This window comes from Pleurodeles waltl, chromosome 8, assembly GCF_031143425.1.
Source record: "Pleurodeles waltl isolate 20211129_DDA chromosome 8, aPleWal1.hap1.20221129, whole genome shotgun sequence".
Classification (NCBI taxonomy): domain Eukaryota; kingdom Metazoa; phylum Chordata; class Amphibia; order Caudata; family Salamandridae; genus Pleurodeles; species Pleurodeles waltl.
In genome coordinates, this window is record NC_090447.1 from 332,711,993 (window position 1) to 332,736,064 (window position 24,072).

General features: G+C 44.3%; 1 protein-coding gene across 5 annotated transcripts in view; it reads left to right on the forward strand.

The window, feature by feature from the left end:
* NDP (norrin cystine knot growth factor NDP) overlaps positions 1 to 24,072 on the forward strand; it is a 333,976-nt gene that overhangs the window by 47,922 nt on the left and 261,982 nt on the right. For 2 of the 5 annotated variants that reach the window (XM_069204195.1, XM_069204197.1), the window contains exon 1: positions 21,119 to 21,331. The exons of 1 other annotated variant lie outside the window; for it this stretch is intronic. The gene's annotated coding sequence lies outside the window, so the exon portion shown is untranslated. Of the gene's footprint in view, positions 1 to 21,118; positions 21,332 to 21,569; positions 22,137 to 24,072 lie in introns of those variants that run through there. 2 more of the 5 variants (XM_069204193.1, XM_069204194.1) reach the window with 1 other exon arrangement.

The following is a 24,072-nucleotide window of genomic DNA, read 5'->3' on the forward strand; positions in this document are numbered from 1 at the left end:
CACTCTACTCACCCCCTTGTGGCTGCTGTGATGCCCTCAAGCGCCCATCCAGCTCTGTGTGGGCCACCGCCAGTATGAGGGCCATCAGGGTGGTCAGGTTCCGACGGGCACCCCGCCCTCGTTGGGAAGCCATCCCCAGCTGGGCCTCCACGGCCTTCCGGGCCCAGCGTCTCAGTCCTCCCACCTTTTCCTACAATGGGTGCTCCGCCTGCTGTAGACCCCCAGGGTCCACACGTCCTTGGCGATGGCACGCCGCAATCCCTTCTTCTGGTGGGCGCTGACCTGCAGAGGTAATACAGAAAGGAGGACAACATTACACATACAATCCAGCCTGTCACACATATGGCCCACAAATACCATTTCCATCTCCATTGGCACCCACATCACCCAGCGCCCACTATTTACACTACCACCAGACATACCACACCCACAAATAACACAATGATTGCATACCCATCTCAATGCAACCTTGTCACATGCATCGTGCCCAAGGTGTACTCACCTGTTGGTCTGGAGGCCCATATACCTGTCCATACGGGGTGGGACCCCATCCACCAAGAGCTCCAACTCTTCCAAAGTGAAGGCAGGGGCCCTTTCCTCAGTCACACGGGCCATGGCAGGATCCAGACACAGGTCACAGAAGCACACGCAGTGTAGGTGTTGTCCTGAGGAAAGTCAGGAATCAAGTGAGGTAATAGACAGAAAATGGCGGTCACGTCCACGGCGGTGTACACCGTTGCCGCCGCCGGTGATCCCCATTGGCCACTGTACTCCATAGAGCCCCATATTAGCCAATGCGGAATAACACGGCGGTGCAAGACCACCTTCCACCATGACGCCCAATGCCGGCAGAGTTATCTCACTTCCACCTGCCCCTAGATACAGGAAAGGCGGTCGCCATTTCATCGTGGAGGACAACATTCAGATAATTGAGAACTGCGTCATTGGTATAAATTGCACATACATTGCCATTCCCATTGTCCTATCACAATAATGCTCTATGTACATTGAGGTGGTGGTTCCATTGTTCAAATTGTGACACCCTACTCTCTCTTGTGTCCCTTACATACCTACCACTGCAGATGAATAGGAGGAGGAGACAATACCCCGTCTACAGACCACTTGTGCACTTCGCTACACTGGAGGACAGGCACATAATGCTCACCGATAGACTGGACAGGGCCACTATCACATACCTGTGTGCTCAACTGGAGCCAGATCTGATATCAGCTATCTGTCATCCAACTGGGATCCCCCCTCTTGTGCAAGTTCTATCAGTCCTCCATTTCCTGGCAACTGGTTCTTTCCAATTGACAGTGGGCTTGGCAGTACGAATGACACAGCCAATGTTCTCAATAGTGCTGGCAAGGGTTTTGTCTGCCTTGGTCAAACACATGTACAGCTACATGGCTTTCCCCCAGGTGGAAAGTTTGGCCACTGTGAAGGCAGGATTCTATGCAATGGGACATATACCTAACATTACTGGGGCAATTGATGGAACACACATTGCATTTGTCCCCCCCACCACAATGAACAGGTGTCCAGAAATCAGAAGAGTTTTCAAACACTCAATTTCCAAATGGTGTGCCTGGCTGACCAGTTCATCTCCCACATCAATGACAAATATCCTGGGTCGTGCATGACGCCTTCCTCCTGAGGAATAACAGCATCCCAAATGTGATGGCACAACTACAGAGGCACAGGGTGTGACTAATATGTGAGCCCAAGTCCCCATGCAATGTATGTCAGTGTATGCCTTCATGATTTATCCCCATATAATTTTGTAAGGCTAATGTTTGTCCTTCAAAAATATTTGCAGGTGACTCTGGCTACCAAAACCTATCATGGCTCCTGACCCCTGCGAGGAATGTCATAACAAGGGCTGAGAATCAGCATAATGATGCACATGGGCGAACAAGGCGGATCATCGAGCGTACCTTCGGCCTCTTGAAGTCCAGATTCAGATGCTTCCATCCCTGTGCTACTCACCTGAGAAGGTCTGCCAGATAGTAGTAGCATGCTGCATTTTGCACAACCTGGCACTCAGATGGCATGTGCCTTATCTGCTGGAGGAGGAGATTGGAAATGCCCCTGTGGCAACAGTGGACCCTGAGGACAGTGAGGATGAGGAGGCAGAGGATGAGGATGAAGATGTGGACAACAGAACATCAGGTATACGTCAATACTTCCAATGACACCCAGGTGAGACAGTGGAACTGACAATTCCGCTGACTATTGATGTTTTCAGTATGGCTGTGGCAGAATGGCATTCACTTCCTTTGCATCTCAACTGACTGTCACCTATGCCTTCTCATTTTGCAGATGTTGGTATTATAACAACTGTGTACTGATGTGATAACTACAGACAGCTACAGGCCATTATTTGTATGCTATCACAGTGTTCAGATCATTTGCACAAGATGTGACTGTTTCCATAATTGCACATTTTCATCACATAAAACACTATCACTCAAGTTGGGTTCAAGGGTGTTTATTGTAGTGCAAATAATTGATGGAAAAGTGCAATGGAATGGGGTGATGGTTGAGGAAAGTCCAGGGTATTGCTCCAGTCTGTTTGTAGCACAGGTCCAGTGTCCAAGGGGCCATACGAAAGGGAGCAAAGGCAGTTCAAAGTGGACAAGGTGACAAGGTGGGACACAAGGGGAACACTCAAGAGGGTCTCATTTCCTGGCAGTGGTCTTGGTCTTGGCAAGTGTCTCTGGCATTTGTCGGGGTCACAGGGAACGTTTGCGGGGTGGTTCACCTTTGCAGGGGGAGGGGTGCGGTTGGCCTATGGGTCCTGTGGCAGGGCCTCCTGTCCACTAGCTGCAGCTATGTTGGCCATATCAGCCAGCACCCTGCTATGGAGACTATAGTGGTGTTGAGGGCCTGCAAATCTTCCCTGATCTCCTGATTGTGTACTTCCTGTAGCCATTTGTTCTCCTGCATGTTGGTAAGGATCTGACCCATCTTGTCCTGGGATTGTTGATAAGCCCCCAGGACATTGGTGAGTGCCTCTTGGAGAGCCAGTTCCCTGGGCCTCTCCTCCCCCTGGCGCACAGCTGTCCTCCCAGTGTCCCTGTCCCCCTGTGCCTGTGTCCCCTGAATGGTGTGCCCACTGACCCCAGGACCCTGATTGTCTTGGGTGTGAGGTGTGGACTGGGGTCACTGTACAGGGGGGCACACTGCTGATTGACGTGTCCTGGGGACAGAGGTGTGGGGATGTTGGGTGGGTGATGTGGTGTTGGATGCTGAGGGGGGAGGCTCTGTGGTGGAATGGGAGTGGGCTGAGGTTGCCGACTGACCAGTGGTCCCTGAGGGGCCAGGAAGTTCATCCAGAGTTACTGTTATCACTGTGGGCATCTTCTGTAGGGGGAATGGATAGTGGTGGCATCTCATCGCTGCTGGGATTGGCTGGGGCACCTGTGGGGATGTAAATGATGTATTATGCTACATGTCTGTGGCATATTGTACATCCCTAGATTCCCCTCTATTGTTGCTGTTGCCCTGCCACCTTTTTCTGTGTATGGTGATATATTGTGTGATTGTTATTACTCCTTGCTGTGCATGCTTTGGTGATGGGTGTACATGCAGGGCTGGGAGGGCTGGTATAGCATTGGTATAGAATGCAGGGCTTGGCATTGGGGTTTGTCGCATGTGTAGGTGCACTGTGTGGGATGGAGTGGAGGGATGGGAGTCAAGGTGAGGGGGTGAGATGGCATGCAGGTATGGGGGTGATAAGTAGTAAATATTGACTCACCAGTGTCCAGTCCTCCAGCTTCTCCAGTGAGTCCCTCAGGATGCAGGATTGCCAAGACTAACTCCTCCCATGCAGTCTGCTATGGGGATGAAGGTGAGGGTCCACCTCCAGTCCTCTGTAAGGTGAGCTGGTGCCTTGCTGCCACAGGACGTACCATCCCCTGTTGGTCGTTCCACCTTTTCCTGATGTCATCCCTTGTTCTTGGATGCTGTCCCACGGCATTCACCCTGTCCACAATCTTCTGCCAGAGCTCCATCTTCCTGGCAATGGATGCCTGCTGTACCTGTGCTCCAAACAGCTGTGGCTCTAACCTGACTATTTCCTCCAAATTGACCCGCAACTCCTCATCAGTGAAACAGGGGTGCGTTAGTGGGGACATGGGTGTTGTGTGGTGTGTTTGTTGTGCAGAGGGTGTTGAGTAATGTGAGGGGTGTGGGGTGCGTGATGGATGAATGGGTGTTTGTGGTGTGTGTAGTTGTCTCTGTGATATTCGTGCCTGTCTTGTGGCAATTTTTGCTATTCGTAAAGGGTTGTGGGTAATGTGGGTGTGTGTTTTATAGTGCTGTGGGTGGGTGGGTGTGGTGTGTGTATCAGTGTCAGGTGTGTGTTTTTGGTTTTGGCCAATGTTGTGTGGTTCTGTATTTGGGGGGTCATTCAAACCGTGTCAGTGTGTAGCGCCAATGGTTTACCACCGTTGAATGTCCGCCGTGGTGATTCGTGGGTCATAGTGTGGTGGGTGTTGTTTTGTTGGCGTAAAGGTATGACCTTTGTTCTAGCAGATATGTGTTTATGGCAGTATTCTGTCGGTTTGGCATGTGTGTGTCATAATATGGCAAATGGATGTTCGCCTCTGCGACTCTATGTTGGTGGCCGTCACCACGGCAGTAAGTGGGATTTACCGCCATTGTGATAATGATGGCCAATGTGTCTTTTCTTGGTGCTTAATGTTGTCAAACCTGCTGTGTAAGTAGGCTCATGGCTACTACATAATTCCAGTTGCTCAGTGTATTGCTTATGCTATAAGTAAGTTTGCACTGGTTTCTAAGGAGTGGTGCTAATCAAAGTACGGCCTGAGGGCCGCTTGCGGGAGTTCTGACCTTCAAATGTGGCCCATCTGGTGAACAGCAGCTCTGTACAGCTGTTTACTAGACCGATCACTAACATTGAGAAAAATGTGAAATAAATTGGTAAACATTTATTGGCAGGCTAACTCAAGCAAATGAGGTGGCATCCTGCACAACTTAACTTTAGGACAACCATCATTTTTTAGGACATCATGCAATAAACATGTAAAACTACAATAAAATGTCTTCAAAATTCAAAAAAGATATTTCATTACCATGCAGAAGTGTTTCACCTTAGTACATTAGGTTTTATCAGTTCACTGAGAAGTATTTTTGAAGTGATCGTTTTTTAACATGAACATAGAAACGTTCATGCTTTCTCCCTCCCCCACCCCCCCGGACAACAATGCCAGTAGTGAAATGAGAGACAAGTGGATTGTCATGGGACCCCTGCTGGGAAGAATAAACAAACACTCTTGCAGGGTCCCTTCCGGTCACATGTTAAACATACAACCTCAGACAAAGATGTTTTTTTCCAAAAATAAAAAACTGAGTAAGGATGTGGCCGAGATGCAGTTGCAAACAGTGGGGAAAGCTAAATAAACAAGGGGACACTGACAATGAGAGGGTGGGAGGTAGCAGAGGACAGAACCAGCTACAAAAGATGCACTCTGTAGAGTCGCTCAACAAAAAGAAAAATATAGCTCCCAAAAGTGCGAGCAGTGGAAAGACACAAGTACTTGTGCCATGCTCTAGGGAAGGGTGAAATGCAAGAAGTGGGAAGTGCCGACCGCAGAGCTGAACAGCAGGAAGCAAGCAATCGAAAGTGGCTTTAAAGCTCACCAATTGTAAGTAAGGGGAGGACCCAAGCCAGTAAACAAAATGTTTCAAATAGACAGCACCTGCACTGTCTACGTGAGACCTAAAAAAAGAGGGAAACTGAAATAAAGCTATTACTTCTGATTACACAATATGATCAAGTGGGAGAGCCTGCATAGCAATAGCAAGCAAAGAAGGCTTACCCCAAGGCGATGTAGATGGAGAGCAACTCAGATACAGCATAAAACACCAGTGCCAAATCGATCACTTTTCTGAAGACTAGGATCTTTATTTAGAGGGCACACCATTTCCATGATTTGTCCATGATTTGCTTCCCCTAAGTCCACTTAAAACTACCCCCCTAAGCGCTCTTCTCCCACCCGCCTGGCATTAATATGGACCTTGGCCATACCACCGACCATACTTTTTGGCACCTGAAAAAAGGTAAGTGCCCATGATTTAGAGTTTAGTGGGCCTATTGCTGAGCTACTGCTGCCTGCCATGAACTGGCCTCTGCTGGCCCTGAAGATCTCATCCTGACATATTGGTCAAAAAGGTGGGGAAATGTCGCCACTAGAGCTTCCACTAACTCAGTGAGCAGTATTCGCGCGTCAGAGCCTTAATAAGTAAACTTACAAGGAGACGCGTTTAGGTCGACAAACCTTTGGACCACATTTGGGGACTTCCCAGTACGAGATATTTCCTTGGCATCACCAATCAATAAATCAATGAGCAACCAATAATGACAATCAATTTCTCAATATAACAATCAATAGAAATCAATAATTGAACACACCATGACCTTTCAGGAATGAATAGCCACACCAATTTAGTTAAGTGTTAGGATATTTATTTCCCTGTTAGCTACAATCTAATATCATGTCTGTTAACTTCAATATCAATAAACCACATCAGAAGCACTTCTAATTAGCAATCAGAGCACAACTTAATCAAGACATAGACTATATTCATTCAGTATTTAGACACAACATTTAATATGAATCAACTTAGCAGAGTCTCATTAGTACATGGTTCAACAAAGCAAGAACACAGTCATTTGTCTATTTGCACACGGTATTAGTGAATGCCTTAACTAACCTCACATTAGCATTAGCATGATGGGCTTCATGCAAAACATTTACTGAACATGAATTTAGAAACCATCTATACTAAGGCCTCTATCAAAATAGCAGTTGGTACCTAGAAAGAAAAGGCAAACAGACAATCACAATCTGCATCGGATAGTTACCAATCCAACAGATCAGCAAGCAGTGTCAGTCTTCGTCCTCAGGACATCAGTCGATTCACCATCAGCAGAGATAGGGCGGGACAAAGTCTTGAAACAGCATAGCTAAGGAACATATTACTTCCCTCAGATAGAGAAGAAGATAATATGAAGCAAAAGGTGGGCAGAGGATGGTTTAGGTGATAGGACACTAAAACTAAAGTGTGGGCTTGGAGAATGGGGATGGAGAAAATGACAAAATGGATGGTTTCTTCTTGAGTCACGCCGTTAAATCAAAACTGTCTAACTATTCCCTAATTCCTCATTGGATAAAGTTTGGTGCACCATTATCTCTGTCTAATAATCTGGTAAGAACATTGCTAGAATTTTCCACAGTTCACAGTTCCCATGTCACGGATTGGTCCATGCTATTGACGTCTTCAACGGTTGGAATGTCAGGTAGGAAATGTTTCACTTTGCGCTCCAGTCAGTGTCTTCATTGTCTTCTACTTGTATGGTTAACTTTGCACCTGTTAAGAATTACACTGTTGCATCAAGCAAGAACATCGCCTTGAGCAAGTCGGTTCTCATGAGAAAGAATTTACTACGGCTACACACATAGAGCTCTTGGAAAAGTACAGCTTTGTGTCCTTCAGGAAAAACAGCACATTACATGTTAGAAAATACAATTCAATATGAGGCCAGGCAGCTAGGCCCAATCCCTCGCTAAGCTAAAGCCCTTCTTGTTAAATAAAACAATTTCTTAACACATAACCCTAATTATGCTATATAATAACACAAATTCAGACATTATTGCATAAAATTCAGAATTAATAAGCCTTTTCACTAGTCTTCGTATACATTGTTAGCCACTCCGCGTGGGCACATTTCAAACGTGTGCATTATTTTCTACGTTAACACAATTTCTATGCAGCTTCATCACACAATATATTGCAAGTTTTTTGGATTAATATTGTTTTTAAAAGACACACTCCAACAATCCCTCCTCTGATGACTCTTGTCATCACACAAACCTTCCCCACATATTTTACATCAGTTAAAATTCTGTCATTTCAATCTCTTCACTTATTGGCTTCCCCTTTGATTTTTCCCTGAGCAATTTTTCCCTTTCCTTTTCTTCCCTCTTCTTATTATTTTTCGCCTTTTTCAATTTTATCCTTTTGCTAATTTTACTTGCCACCCACAATCCAAATAGACAAGCTATAGCAATCAATATCCCCTGTATTATTTTAGACAATATCCCATGCCAAATGTTGCTAAGCCAATTTCCCACTGAAGCAAAACCTCGTCCAACCTTCTCTCAAACACCAGGTTCTTTCAATTCCTTCAAGTCTGTGCTATCCTTAGTCAAGTTAGTAAGCATACGTCTAATCTCATTACTATTATCTGGTATATATGCGCAACAATGATTCTCATTAAGCATTCTACAGACTCCGCCATTTTTCGCTAAAAGGTTTTCTAAAGCAAGCCTGTTTTGAAGAGTCATAGCCCTCTCCGCAGCAAGTTCAGTATCCATTAGGAGTATAGCCCCTGAAAAATTTGTCAGCATGTTATCCACAATAGTAGACAACTTTTGAATCTTTATTAAATTCAAGATAACTCCCACTGAAGGAATTATCGCCCCAAATATGTCTCCTACTACACCAGCAGTGGTCTCTCTTTTCTGTCTAGTGCGATGTAATTCAGACAATTTCAGAAACGTCTTTAAATCATCAAGTTGGTATATCTTTGGGAAAACTATCCCCAAATAACATGTCCCATACCATCCCTTTGGAAGACGGTAATGAGCATTAAGCCCACATGTATAGTAGATCCCTGGGATCGCTGGATCCTGTCCATTTAACATGAACGTCCATTTACTCTGAAACAAAAACACATGCTTACATTCACTCATTCCCACAAACGCATTGTCATAATATGATTTCGGCCTAGATATACAAAGCTTCTGTAGTGTGGTCAGTTTTAAGTATCCTTTGTGCGTTAGCTTCAGGCTTTAGGCCTTTGTGCACTTTGCCCTGGATGTATTTTATTCCTTTTCTCTCAGCTTAGAGCCTCTGTGCACTTTGCTCTAAATGCTTTTTATTCGGCTTCGTACTGTTATTTTTCAAATAACCAGTTCTACGGTCTTGTTTTATTTTTTATATCACACTGTTTAGCCTACTTCAGCACTGGAGTTCTCAATAACACATTCTTTTTTACTCTGTGCTTCAGTCAAGGATACAGTCTGGTACATTGCCGATAGACGAGGTAGGAGTTTAGTCTTTGGCATTCTTGCGTAGGGACATTTTGTGATCACACTGACATGTTAGTTATAAAAACACTTCCTTGTCCCAATACACGCAAGAGGGAGATTCCGACCAGGGAACCACAACTAGACGCTGACTGCTTCGTTGCAGATGCTGAACAAGATCACAGGCCTTTGCTCAGGTATGAGGGTTGATGTCTTCCCAGGGAATCTGAAAGGCAAGTTAGAAGCTTAACATGCTGTGCTCGAAATAGAACTAGCTGAGAGAGAGTAGAAATTATTAACACCATGATAGCGTTATTCTTATGTTTCACTCTCCTCATGACTATTTCAATCCTACTGTGTTGTATGGTTCTGGTTATTGCGTCTCACGCCTTAATATCTAAAATGCAGTCGTTTTACTAAAACAATCTATAAAACTCAAACTGCCTTTGTCATTTGTATATGAGATCATACTGTAAGTGAGAGAGCTGGTTTGGATCTGAGTGACCACGACTTCCCTGAGAAGTTCCAAAGATGTCATGCGCTCGGCTGCCCAATCATCCCTTCCCCTTGGGAGAGATGAGGCACTGCTAGTTAGTCGGAGCAAAACCGGATTGAGGGTGACAGAGGTCCTTCCAAGTGGGTCAGACTCAGTCCCCCACACCGTGAACGATCCTGCTACCTAGAAATCCAGTAGTCTCATTTAGGATAATGAGAGCCCATGCGACACTTCCCTATGTGTAATGCATCTAAAGCTAACATCCCTTGCTCTCTAATTGCACCATAACTTTCATTACTAGCAAAAGCTTGCTGCTGTAATCCCTTCTCTAATTTACCTTTTAATGCTCTCCTTCTATCATCCATGTGATCTAAAAAGCTCTTCTCTACAAGTGTAAGCAAGCATGTCAAGTTATTGTAGTGAGCATACGATGGACTAATTGTCAATGTCAGCTCAAAGAATCCTTTAACTAATTTTATACTTTAGTATCTAGCTACATCACTCAAATCCTCTGTTATAGGCACATAAAAAAACACAAATTCATGATTAGAATAGAAATATTGGATCTCCTCCTGGTTATAAAATCTTGTTAGTAGCAGACTACAACTTATCCCATAGGTTAGTGGCAAGCTATGATAGGTAACCCCTGCTTGTACCGAAACAGGAATCTGTGTACACACAAAACAATCCTTTGCTTCCATCGTCTCAACATACTCACTCAGCAAGTGATAGAAAACGTTAGTAGAAAGTTCCCCCTTTTCATTAGTTCCCTCATGTAAGTATCTCTCATCCAGCTCAAACCTCTCCCAAGCTGTTAGTACAGTAGTAGTTTCAGGAACTGAAGCATTGTTAGTCTCACTCTTATCCATTAGTGTCAAACTCACAATCACAACCACAATGAATATCACACACACAATACTTAAGCCAACACCCAAGTATTTACAGCGCCTACTCCCTCTACCCTCCTGCGTAGTATTAGCCATTATCTGTAAAGAATCAGAAAGTGGAAGATGGTTATTTAATACGACAACAACAAAAGACGGTTAATAATTCTCTCTTGCAAAAAAGTAAAACCAAGCAAAATCTTCTTTCAGCAGTTATTTACAGCTTTCAATCTTTCTCCCAGGATCCCTTGTCAATTCAGGTTAGCAGCTTGTCAAAATCGGTTTTCAAAAGTCAATTCAGGTATCTTAATGTCTCATCCGATAAATTCTCAGTCTCTTTTCTCTCATTTCAATTTTTCTTTAGCTCAATCTTTACACCAATTTCAGTCTCCTCGTCCGGACTCAGGTACCAAAGTATTGACCTGGGACTTCTCGATCAAAACAAAACTCCAAGAACTCCTGTTGCCATACAGCTGTCGTTGCATACTCCTATTCCGGACCTGCGTACCTCCTATTCCCTACTCTTTTCCTTTTCAACTTGCGATCACCTTGCAACTTTCCTTCACTTAGATTTTCTCTCCTTGTGGTGTCAACTTCTTCCTCTATTGCATCTTCAACGACCACTTCTCCCCTCCTCACTTGTAACTCTGGCCACTTGTCTCCTTTCAGTGTCTCTTTAGTCTTTAGTCTTTCCTGTGGCAACCCTTCTTTCTCTCTTCGCTCTATGGTGATTTCGCTTGATGAACCTGCAACCTGCTCAGCAGGAGTCTGGACACTCCGATTCTCCTCCCCCTCAACTCCTTAGCCTTCTGGGTCTGTCAAATGCTCCGGCCCATTCTCATAATCTTCTGCTTCTTGGAGAGCCTCTCTCTGACTAGGCTCCCCTGCTGCCTCAGTTTAGATAGGCTCACCGTCACCTCTCTAGGTCTCTTCTCCCTCGTCTCTTAGTGGAGTGACCAAGCCGTCCTCAGCAGGCTCCCCTTCTGTCTCAGTTCCCCTTCGATCACTCTCCGGCCCTGAGACTTCCATGTTTGCTGTTGGTACTTTCAACAACTCAACTTCCTCATCAGTTGGACATGTCACCTTTTTCTTGTGACTGGCATGGATCCAGTTCGGAACCCCTGCACACTTCATAGCAGTAGTCGTTAATATCACTTGATAGAGACCCTTCCAACGTGGCTCCAAGCAAGTCCTCCTCACGTGTTCCTTGATGACAACCCAATCACCAGCTTTCAGGTTGTGTCCTGGATCATGAATCGGTGGCAGGGTGGTAGCTTCCACCTGGTGAAAAAAAGAGTAGACCACGTCAGCCAGACCCTTGCAGTAGTCCAACACCATATCATCCGTGATATTCACAACAGCATTCGCAGGCACTGCGGGCAGTCTCATAGCTCGACCCATGAGAATCTCATGCAGAGACAGTCCTGTCTTCTTTTTAGGTGTATTTCTCATTGACATTAACACTAGAGGTAATGCGTCGGGCCATTTAAAATTCATGGCTGCACACATTTTCGCCATTTTTGACTTCAAGGTACCATTCATCTGTTCCACTAGTCCTGATGCTTCAGGGCGGTAGCTACAAGCCCTTCGTCTGAAACCCACAAATCATCTGGTCTTTGTATGCATTGCATCCTAACCCAAGAACGCTTCTCATCTTTGCTGGCATGGCCCTGTAACAATTTCAATTCTTCTAACGTGTCAATCACCCTCAATGCATAACCTGTGCATGTCTCATTTTCCTTTTCAGGTAACAATTCCCATTGATCCTTGAACGATATACAGGTCAATGCGCAAAACCTTGCGACTTGATCCGCATATCCATTCCCCATTGAAACAAAGTCTTGTGACTTCAGGTGTGCACTGCATTTCACCACAGCAATTTCATGAGGTAACTGAATCGCATGCAACAACTCCTTAATTTTTTCACCATTTTTCACTTGCCAACCAGAAGAGGTCAAATAACCCCTCTGTGACCATAGCTGGCCAAAATCATGAACAATTCCAAAGCCATAGCGACTATCAGTATAGATAATGACTCTCATCTGAGCAGAGACAAGGCAAGCCCTAGTAAGAGCTACCAATTCCAATACTTGAGCGGAATATACTCCTTGAAGCCAGGACGCTTCTAAGATACCAGAAATCGTGCATACACCATATCTGGCTCTCAGCACTCCTACTGAGTCTCTCAAACATGAGCCATCAACAAAGACAATTTGATCATTTTCTTCCAAATGGTTATCTTTAATATCAGTTTTTGGTTTGGTGCACATTTCTGTTACCTCAAGACAATCATGTTCTACATCTTCCAGATTTTCAACCTCTGTATTTTCACTTGGAAGCAAAGTTGCCAGGTTCAACACTGTACATCTCTTTAAAGTTACATTTGGTGACCCCAATATAATCGTCACATATTTGGTCAATCTTGCATTAGTCATGCGCTGCGTTTTCGTTCGTGTCAAAAGGATCTCAACTGAGTGAGGGACCATGACTGTTAGGGGATGTCCCATCACTATGCTTTCACACTGTGTGAAGCTTTGTCCAACTGCTGCTACTGCACGCAGACAACCTGGTAAGGCTGCTGCAACTGGGTCCAAATTAGCTGAAAAATATGCCACTGGTCGATTTACACCTCCATGGACCTGTGTCAAGACAGACAAAGAACATGCATTGCGTTCATGACAAAACAGAACATAAGACTTCGTGTAATCAGGCATGCCTAAAACTGGAGCCCTGCACATGCTCTCCCTTAACTCAGTAAACGCTCTCATTTCCTTATTTTCCAAAACTATAGCATCCTGACCCTCCTTGACCATCAGCCTCTGTAATGTCTTAGAAATAACTGAGAAACTCAGGATCCACTGGTGACAGTAGCCCACCATTCCTAGGAACATCCTAACATCTCTCCATGTCATTGGTGAATTCATCTGTAACACTGCAGTTATTCTTTCTCTGCATAATTTCTTTGACCCCCCTCTCAATTTGATGACCCAAATACTCCATCTCTTTCTGACAATATTGCAATTTCTTTGGGGACACCTTGTGTCCATTCTTTCCCAAGTAATTCAATAAGGCAATCGAATCATACTTGCACTCGTCCCTTGTTTTGGACGCAATCAATAAATCATCGATATACTGCACTAGAGTCGATTGGAAATCCAGCTCCAATGACTCCAAATTCTTCTTCAGTATCTGATTGAATATAGAAGAAGGTGATTCCAAAAACCCCTGAGGAATTCGACCCCAACTGTAGAACTTGTCCAAGAATTGAAAACATAAGAGAAATTGGCTGTCCTCATGAAGAGGCACAGAAAAGTACACTTGCGACAGATCAATTACTGTGAACCATTCTGCATCACATGGAATCTGGAACATAATCACAGCAGGATTTGGCATCACTGGGCAACATTTCACCACTATGTCATTGATTTTCCTAAAATCTTGGACAATCCGAACCTTCCCACAAGGCTTTCTCAGTCCCATTATTGGAAAATTACATGGACTGCTCAACACCTCCTTCAAGACATCCTGTTTCACAAAATATGCAATGATTTGCGGGACCTTTACAAGGACATCTTGCGCCATATGTTACTGCGGTATCTGGGGGAACACAGTGTTTGGCTTCACACTGACTTTGACTGGCTCTACTCCTTTTATCAACCCTACTTCTTTCCCTGTCAAATCCCACACCTTTTCTTGAACTGTTCCCTGTAAGTCTGCTGGGAGATCAGCCACTGTGAACATCAGAAAGAAGTTAATCAGAGGATATTCCTCATCTGTTGTCTCAGTTTCAGGCTATGAACCTTGTTCCTCCCCTTCATCATCACTGTTTATCTGGACCTCAATTCCCTCACAGGTGATTGAACTCCTCATCTTGCACAATAAGTCTCTTCCCAATAAGGATATAGGACTTGAATCGCAAACCACAAATCTGTGCAATCCTTGGAAAGTGCCAAGCTCAACCTGAACCGGATCTGTGATCGGGTTAGTCAGGAGTTGGTTTTCTACTCCTACTACCTGAACTGTCCGTCCCGAAAGGGGCAGTTTCGGAACCTCTGCACTTCTGACTGTGGAGCTTGTAGCTCCTGTGTCAACCATGAATGAAACCCATAACCTTCTCCTGAACATAGGCTCCTCTCTGATCTACCTCTAAGGATGCTGCAAGCCTGCACTCTTCTCTGTCTGAACTCTCAACCGACCATTCATCGTTTATTCCATTCTCACCATGCAATGGGTATTGTTGTACTGTGTGATTCTGATTCATTCTTTGACCTGTGACCTGTTGAGGAAGCATCACCTGTTGCTGTTCCATTGGAGCTAAAGGCACTTGCATTTGCTGTCTAGGTACCATGGGGACCTGCTGTTTCATTTGTTGTAACTGTATTGGTTGTATATGTCGCATCTGCACCTGCTGCATGGATTGAAAACTTTGCATTTGATTCACATTATTCTGGAAGTTTGGATTTGGCTCTCTCAATCTTGGTCCTCTCACATTTTGGAATGAACTGACATCATTGCTTTGTTGAATGACACCATCCTGCACCATCATTGGGCACTCGCGCTTCCAGTGTCCAACGACCCCGCAAGCATGACAAGGTAACAGCTTCTTCATTCCCTGTGCATCGTTTTGAACTACTACAGCGATCAAGTCTGGACCGCGGTTCACAATACCTCCTCGAACTCTATTTCTCCCCTGTGTCTGAAACATCCTGTTTCCCTGCGGCTGCTGTACCATCTGCTGTAGAAAACCTCCCTGCATCCCTGTCTGTGCTGCTTTAATTTGCATCACCATCGCTTTCTCCTTCAACTTTCTCTGCTTCAACTCAATTTCATCGCTACAATACTTCGCATACTGCAACACCTCATCAATCGGCTTTGCTTGCCAGCAAATCAAATGATTCTTAATCATTAGGCCAATCTCAGGCCTCAACCCTTCCACAAACCTGAACACAAGGTGATTCATGTCCTTCGCCTCAATAACCTCTGTGCCACTGTAATGTTTAAACGCCTTCAACAACCTCTCATAATAGGAATGTATTGATTCCTTGACTTCCTGGGCTGTTCGATCAATCCTCTGCCAATCAATATTCTTAGGCGAAACTCTCATTTTCAGAAACTCAATCACCTTACAATAATACTTCATCACATCAGGAGACGGCGCCCCTGTGTTCCTGTCCCTTGCTGGTGGTTCCTCAGACGACCAATCTACGCTCCTATTGCACTCAACCCACAAATCAGCTGGAACTATTATCTCAAAGAGAATATTCAGGTCTTCCCAAAGACACTTCGCAAGCTTCACAACCCTGTCTGTCTGCTGGTACCACTCTATTGGTTTTTCCCTCAGCCTGGGGAAGTCATTCGTAAATGACAGAATATCGCCTCTAGTCCATGGTACATGAACAAGAACCCCTCCGGCAGTTTCTCTCATTGGTAACATCTTTACTGTGCCTGTATCTGGTAATGTTTTAGCTGGCAGCTCTATGCAATCACTCTTCTTCTTGTCTCTTTTCTTTGCCCATCTGCCTGCCCACTTCTCTAAGGCTCCCCAGACTTGCGTACTTTGCAGTATCTTCTTGAGGTGCGCTTTCATCCCAGTAGACCTCATATGTTCAAAATCCTTTGGCTCAAAATCGAATCTGTAACTTCTCTTCAAATGTTTGGTATTCTCTAAATCTATGCCGTACTTGTCTGCCAAATTTGCCAACCTCTGGTGCACCTTACTCACTTCTCTTGTTAACTTTGGGCACAAGTACCTCAATTCTGCTTCCGTGTATGACTCTAGCCTGTTCACACCCATGCTCCCTTCAACGAGTTCATTGGCTTCCATGCCCAACCTCACATAGTTCAAGTACTCTTCTCCTTCCGCCCTTCCTGCTGCTGCAGGAGCAGTCTGTGGGGTATTAAGCTTGTCTAACCAGTTGGTCAGCTGTTGTGCTGTTAAACCTTGCAATGAGATGTTCCCAGCTTGCACTAAAGGTGTCTGTGGTACATCCACACTCGAGATCTGCGGCGTCAGCAGTCTCGAACCTGACTGTCTCAAGGCATCTGGGGAAACCCCGATCGGACTGAAATCTAGCAAGGATCTAGATCCTTCAAAGGTCGGTTCCACTGGAGACGTCCCTTGGGGGCTTCCTACAAACCCTCCTCTTGTTGTATCTTGTATCATTACCCCTTGATCGCATACTCTAGGCCTCGCCTGCAAATACAATGGTACTGGTGGATCAACCATAATAGGCAAAGATATGGCATCGGCGTCTGTCTGTTTCCCAAAACCTGTGGAAGGCTAACTCCCATATTCTGGCTCATCACTGGTGTCATGTTTGACTGTGGTCCTGTGACCGAAGTATATCTCGGGATCATTTGCGGCTGCACCTGGGGCAGTAAAGGTGGAGTTTGTTCGGTCTGAATCAACTTTGGTCTCCCATATACTGGCTCTATCGGCACCATCAAATTAGTGGTAGTCTCTAAAATGGGTATGTCAGGGTAAAGCCTCTGAACCTGTGGCGGTTGCAACTGAGGTTGCATAACCTGAGTGGTGAACACGCCAAAACTACTCTGCATCGTGACTTGTGTCGGGACAGGACTAACCTGTGTCTGGTTCATTGTCGCCTTCTCCTGTATTGAACCTGTAGGACATGTACTGGTACTTGGGCCATTTTCGTCTATCGCATATGGCAGTGGACGATCATTCAGTAACTGATTATGGAACTTGTCATCATCTGGGTCATCTACCTCTGTCCAGGGATTTCTAACCTCTTTGTCTTTGGAAGGACTTTTGTTAGTCTTACGAGTAGCTTTCCTCCCTTAGTCTTCACCCTCTTGGGCTATCGCTGGAAATAGCCTAACTCCATCTATTGTCTCTCTCCTCCAGACTCTCTGTGCACTATCCCATATAGCCTCCGCTAGTGTCTTTTCAGCTTTCCTCATTCTCCTCTCAAATTTCTGTTGCTGTTGCCGTATCGCCATTAGTTCCCAGATTGCTAACGCCTCAAACTGTGCTGGTCTCGGAGGTGGCTTCAGATCATTTAGCACCCTCCGCAAATTTTCTAAAACCCTCAAATTGAACGTTCCGTTTTCAGGAAACGCTAAGCACACCTCTTTCTCCGTGGCTTTGCACCATTGCTTCAGCCAAAGGCATGGCGCGACACCCTTTTCCTCCATTACAATATAAGCTGGTGTACCCTCATCTTTTATTTTGTTCACAATCAAATCAGGAAGTGACTTTAATTCCCAGAATTCTCTTCTCCTACCTTCTCAACCAAATGCCTCTCACAGATGGCTGCCAAATCCGAGCGTGACCCTTCTTCCTAACCAACCTATCCCAGCGCGGCTCCAATGACGTCACACTCGCACGCATTGCGGCTGACAAAGTCTGTCGCCTTGTCTTCCCGCCCTCTATTTACACAAAACTAATGGAATATATTGCGAGCACCAACCAAATTAAAACTCAAATTTGCCGGTTTACTACAGGAAGGGTAACACAATCACTTCAGAACTTTACAGAGATTTTGCTTAGCCTCGGACGCTACACTCTCCTTCTCTGATCCCGCACTCGCAAGCAAAATTTGATCCGCAAATTCTACTCTTGACTTGTCAATGGATGACTGTTCTAGTGCACTTTAGAACTCACCAAATCTCCATCGAAGTTTTCATTCACTCACTTTGACTCAAACTCACTAGTCGACTTCACTATCGACCTATTAAACTGCACAAATTACAACATAAACCAAGTGTCTCATACACTTATCAATATACTCCGGATTCTTAGACCACGCAGGGTCCGTACATCATCATCAACCACGTGGACAATTTTGAGCACAAAGCCCCACACTCACATGAAGTTCGCCGACTTCCCTACTCTCATACTGCGGAGTACGCCCACTCATATTAAAACATCATCATCTGGACTAACATCCTCACAAACATCACAATTCACCTGCGATATGCATAAGATGTGCAAGCGCAACAACCTACTTCATTCACACTATCATTAGAACACCGAGAACATACTCAAACTCCCTTCAGCAAGCTCAGAGATTCCGGGAAAGTCATTTGGGACTTAGGGACACATCCTTTTTCCAATTTGCATCATTGAAAATTATTCACCCCAATTTATTCAGTACACCTTGCTTACTACCAAACTCATTCAACTCTACTAGCGTGCCCTTTCGCACTGGGGCCTCACAGGGCCAAACCCATCAATATCTACCAAAACTGTTAATCTTTTGTACTGGGGCTGGCAAGGGCCAAACCATCCTCTGCTACCAAAACTGTTAGCGCGTCAGAGCCTTAATAAGTAAACTTACAAGGAGACGCATTTAGGTCGACAAACCTTTGGACCACGTTTGGGGACTTTCCAGTACGAGATATTTTCTTGGCATCACCAATCAATAAATCAATGAGCAACCAATAATGACAGTCAATTTCTCAATAGAACAATCAATAGGAATCAATAATTGAACACACCATCACCTTTTAGCCATGAATAACCACACCAATTTAGTTAAGTGTTAGGATATTTATTTCCTTATTAGTTACAATCTAATGTCATGTCTGTTAACTTCAATATCAATAAACCACATCAGAAGCACTTCTAATTAGCAATCAGAGCACAACTTAATCAAGACATATACTATATTCATTCAGTATTTAGACACAACATATAATATGAATCAACTTAGCAGAGTCTCATTAGTACATGGTTCAACAAAGCAAGAACTCAGTCATTTGTCTATTTGCACACAGCATTAGTGAATGCCTTAACTAACCTCAAATTAGCATTAGCATGTTGGGCTTCTTAACTAACCTCAAATTAGCATTAGCATGTTGGGCTCCATGCAAAACATTTAGTGAACATGAATTTAGAAAACATCTATACTAAGGCATCTATCAAAATAGCAGTTAGTACCTAGAAAGAAAAGGCAAACAGACAATCACAATTTGCATCAGATAGTTACCAATTCAACAGATCAGCAAGCAGCGCCAGTCTTCGTCCTCAGGACATCAGTCGATTCACCATCAGCAGAGATAGGGCGGGACAAAGTCTCGAAATAGCATAGCTAAGGAACATATTACTTCCCTCAGATAGAGAAGAAGATAATATCAAGCAAAATGTGGGCAGAGGATGGTTTAGATGATAGGACACTAAAACTAAAGTGTGGGCTTGGAGAATGGGGATGCAGAAAATGACAAAATGGATGGTTTCTTCTTGAGTCACGCCGTTAAATCAAAATTGTCTAACTATTCCCTAATTCCTCATTGGATAAAGTTTGGTGCATCATTATCTCTGTCCAATATTCTGGTAAGCACCTTGCTAGAATTTTCCACAGTTCACAGTTCCCATGTCACGGATTGGTCCATGCTACTGATGTCTTCAACGGTTGTAATGTCAGGTAGGAAATGTTACACTTTGCGCTCCAGTCAGTGTCTATATTGTCTTCTCCTAGTACGGTTAACCTTGCACCTGCTCGAATTACACTGTTGCATCAAGCAAGAACATCACCTTGAGCAAGTCGGTTCTCATGAGAAAGAATTTACTACGGCTACACACATAGAGCTCTTGGAAAAGTACAGCTTTGTGTCCTTCAGGAAAAACAGCACATTACACATTAGAAAATACAATTCAATATGAGACCAGGCAGCTAGGCCCAAACCCTCGCTAAGCTAAAGCCCTTCTTGTTAAATAAAGCAATTTCTTAACACATAACCCTAATTATGATATACTAATACAAATTCAAACATTATTGCATAAATAACAGAATTAATAAGCCTTTTCATTAGTCTTCGTATACATTGGTAGCCACTGCCCGTGGGCACATTTCAAACGTGTGCATTATTTTCTACGTTAACACAATTTCTTTGCAGCTTCATCACACAATATATTGCAAGTTTTTCGTATTAATATTGCTTTTAAAAGACACATTCCAACAGCAGCACTCTCGAAATTATGAATACCTACCAGGCTGCCATGCTTTTGCGCCTGGTCAACCCTATTTTTTTGTTTTTCTGAAACAAACCTATGCAAAAAAAAAATCAATGAAAACCAAATAAAAATGCCCCTATCTTGATGAAATTGTTCTCTCAGTGTTTGCATTTTTCAGGCCTGTGCTGCCATGTTCAGGGCCTAAACAGCATTGAAATATCTGGCTATAAATGGGGCGGGTCGTGTGATGCCTTGGAGCCGAATGAATGTAGTGGGAGGGAATCTGACAAGGGGTTTCTGTTAGCAAGATCAACTGACGTTCCGGCAGATCCGGCATCTCTAAATAAAGGTGGCGGAATTGTTGGCCAGGCAGGCAAGGCATTTTGGTAGATCCATGCTTATTTCATCCTACTTTAACTGACACCCACAAGATAACAAAGTGGGATGGACTTTTAACACACACGAAAGCACACTTTTTGTATTTATTTTGCAAGAAATTACTTGATGCCGAGTGGCTTTTAAGAAGTAATTTGATGTCTCTTACAACTAGATAAAACGTGTGTTTTTTGCAATTTATGGCTCTCCTTGTAATAATTCCCATAAGGGGCGAACCTCGCTGGTGAGGTTAGTGATTTCCCAGATAACAAGGGCTTCGCGTTTCTGTGGAATTTCCATTTGCCATGGATCTCCCGCGCGCCTGATTGATATATGACTGCAATGGCACTTTTCCATTTGACGTTCCCTCGCCCTCTCTCTTCGCTTATACAGGAGCGTTCGGAACGTTTGTGTTTTACAAGGGTTAAGGGGAGCCCGTGTGACAGCAGCGGGGAGAGACCGAAGAAAAATTGTACTTTTACACTGTGGGAACTCTTGATAACTCTTCCAACTGAGCAGGGCGTAACGTTTTCTTAAGGTAAGAACGATTTAGGAAGTCCCGCATGCACTTTCACGCGTCCTAGATCGAATTACAACGACCCCAGTTTCAAAATGTACTAAACTATAAGTGTTGTCCCCACCAGTTAAATATCTGGAATGTGTGGTGTGTTAACCTGCACTCTGGTACAGATCTGCGCCTTTTACTTCACCCGTGACTGCCCACCCTCTACCCACCCTGTGCCAGCCGTTAGCAAGAGTGTCCAGAATGTCTTGAAAGAATGGGCAAAGCTTATTTCTGGTATCCCCTGTCATGCTAGGTGGCACCACTTTTAATTTGCGCAATAATATTTGCATCAGCTTTGTCGTGGATTGAGGCGTGCTGGTTACGGATTAGGAAGGCTTTAATGTATGGCTTTGATTGGCTGCAGGCTATGAGGAAATCCTTGGTGTTTGTCTTGGCTCGGCCACACAGGAGTATATTTAGTAGCCAGCTTAGCCCCCCTCGGTACAACACATGCTGTAAAGTGGATGTGCGCAGACGGTGTGGAGATGCGCAGTCCAGAGCCTGGAGTAGTCACTGCCTGAATCAGGTGGTCCAGAACTGCCCGTTTAGGGTAGGTGAGTGACGCACTTTTCTGAGCTCCTGTGTGCACGAAGGCAGAGCACCGTGAGGTGGCTGCACACATCTGGCTGGGACAGCGGAGAGAGCCCGCCGGTGGCGAACTGGCGTTTGATGATTTGAAAGTAGTTCTGCGCTCATGGGACTGCATCTTTCGGACGAAAGGGAAATGTGATTCCCACCAAGAATAGGTCATATCTGTCTTTTGCACCTGAAAGACCAGGTAAGTGTGGCGTTCCTACAACATCGATTATACTTAAAATAACAAATGTGTACATGTTTCAAAGTTGGGTTTATTTATAGAATGCACAGGTCCGCAGGGCGGACCCCGGGTGCTTATTGTTACCTAATTTGACCGACTTCGTTTAAAGAGGTCGGAAGGATAAACCCGATGGGTAAACTGGCCACCATGGGCTCCGAACCTGTGAGTATTAGGCCACATTCTGACCTCAGCATTAGCCAAGCGAGCTACGAAATTTGATTTACCATCACAATAATTGCATTTCATTTTTGAGAGGTGCTATCCTGTGCATTCAGGAGCTTTCGTGCAATCATGTTCTTTGGTGCTTACAGAAGCAAGTCGGACGTACAGAGTAGAGTACGTGTCCACTCAGTAATGTCTGAAGGATTACTGCACGCTTGTTTCATGCAAGGGAAATTTGGTTTCATACAGTCATATTTTCCTTTAGTTAAAAAATGGGACACAGTCACACAATGTTGAACGCAGAGGTGTTTCACATCAACGGTACTTAGACGCAGCAGCCCTTGGCACAATAGGTGGACCGTGAAGCCGTCCGTATTCGTCACCGACCTGCTATTCTTAAAAGGGCAAAGGCTGGCATCGCCGTGAATTGTGGAAAGGGAGTTAGCTTTACATACCTGCGCAGATTTTCCTTTTGCAGAAAATGCTAATTTGTTTCGTGCCTGAAATTCAAACACTGTGCAGCACAGTAACATTTACTATGTGGAAATAATAGCTGTGGGACCCAGACGAGAGAGGATGTGTCTAAATTACATTTTATTGCCTTGGGTAGATGTAACATGAGTATTATATAAGGCAGTAAGAAAGAGGGGGGAGAGGTGCTGATGTTTAGGCAAATTTATATGCGTATTTGTGTACTAAAATTAAGAATCATCTCAATAACGCCCTTGCAAATCTTTTTTCCAAGTCCAACATGTTTGTTTTTCATACAAGCGCTTTATTTTGTGGTTATGGTTGTTTACGTGTGTGCGAGTTTCTGGTATTAGTCACGTATTTGCGATCTAAAAACTCCCTCAACCCATCCAAATATTTGGTGATGTTTCTGTCTTGTGATATAAATTGTCAGAAATTCTGACTATCCTCTGCTAAAAAGCTTCTTTCGGATCATGTTGCTCCTTCAACGTTTTTGACATAGCCTTATTTTTTTTTATAGAAAAACAAATCAGTTGACTCTATTTACGTTTAAGAAGTCGCTAGCAGTGTTGAATAGCTTCAAATGGAGTTGCTAATCTTTAAAATAAGATTCTTTCTTTCCACTGGGTGCGTGTGTAGTCCAATGTCAAAATACGAATAAACTTTAACTCGGCGCAGCAGAAATCATTTAAAAACAGTCAACTGGAATTACCTCCAGGATGCAGAGTACGCATTGCTTTACAATTTCGTAGTGTTTCGATATAACGATTCGGGGAATTGGGTCATTTTAGGCTAGTGTAAAAAAGAGATGTTGTCCCCTTGATGTACGAGGTATACGTACTAAACCAGGAATGATTATCTTTTCATGTAATTCTGCAATACAGCACATAGGTTCTACGGGGCGTAAGTCAGGCCTCTGCACCATCTGGGACCCCCAACCATTCAAGCGCCCACCAAACGTAACAGACCCCCATTCAGAAAAAGGCCAATGATTATATGTGAAATAATAGAGACTCATGGGTCCCTCATCACATTCTGCAGGAAGTCCTAACATTTTACATTACCCCGCTGAAGTATTATTCTGCTTGTGTGGTGGTTTGACGATTTCGTGTTTTGCCATCCTCGTATTTCATATTGCGCCAGTTTAGGAGTGCGTAATGCAGCGCATTGCCTCGTCATCATTATTTCACGGCCTTTGTGCTTCTGTGCGAGCGCGCGCAACGGCTCCACCAAGTGTGACTGACAATCCCTGACCCGGGCACCA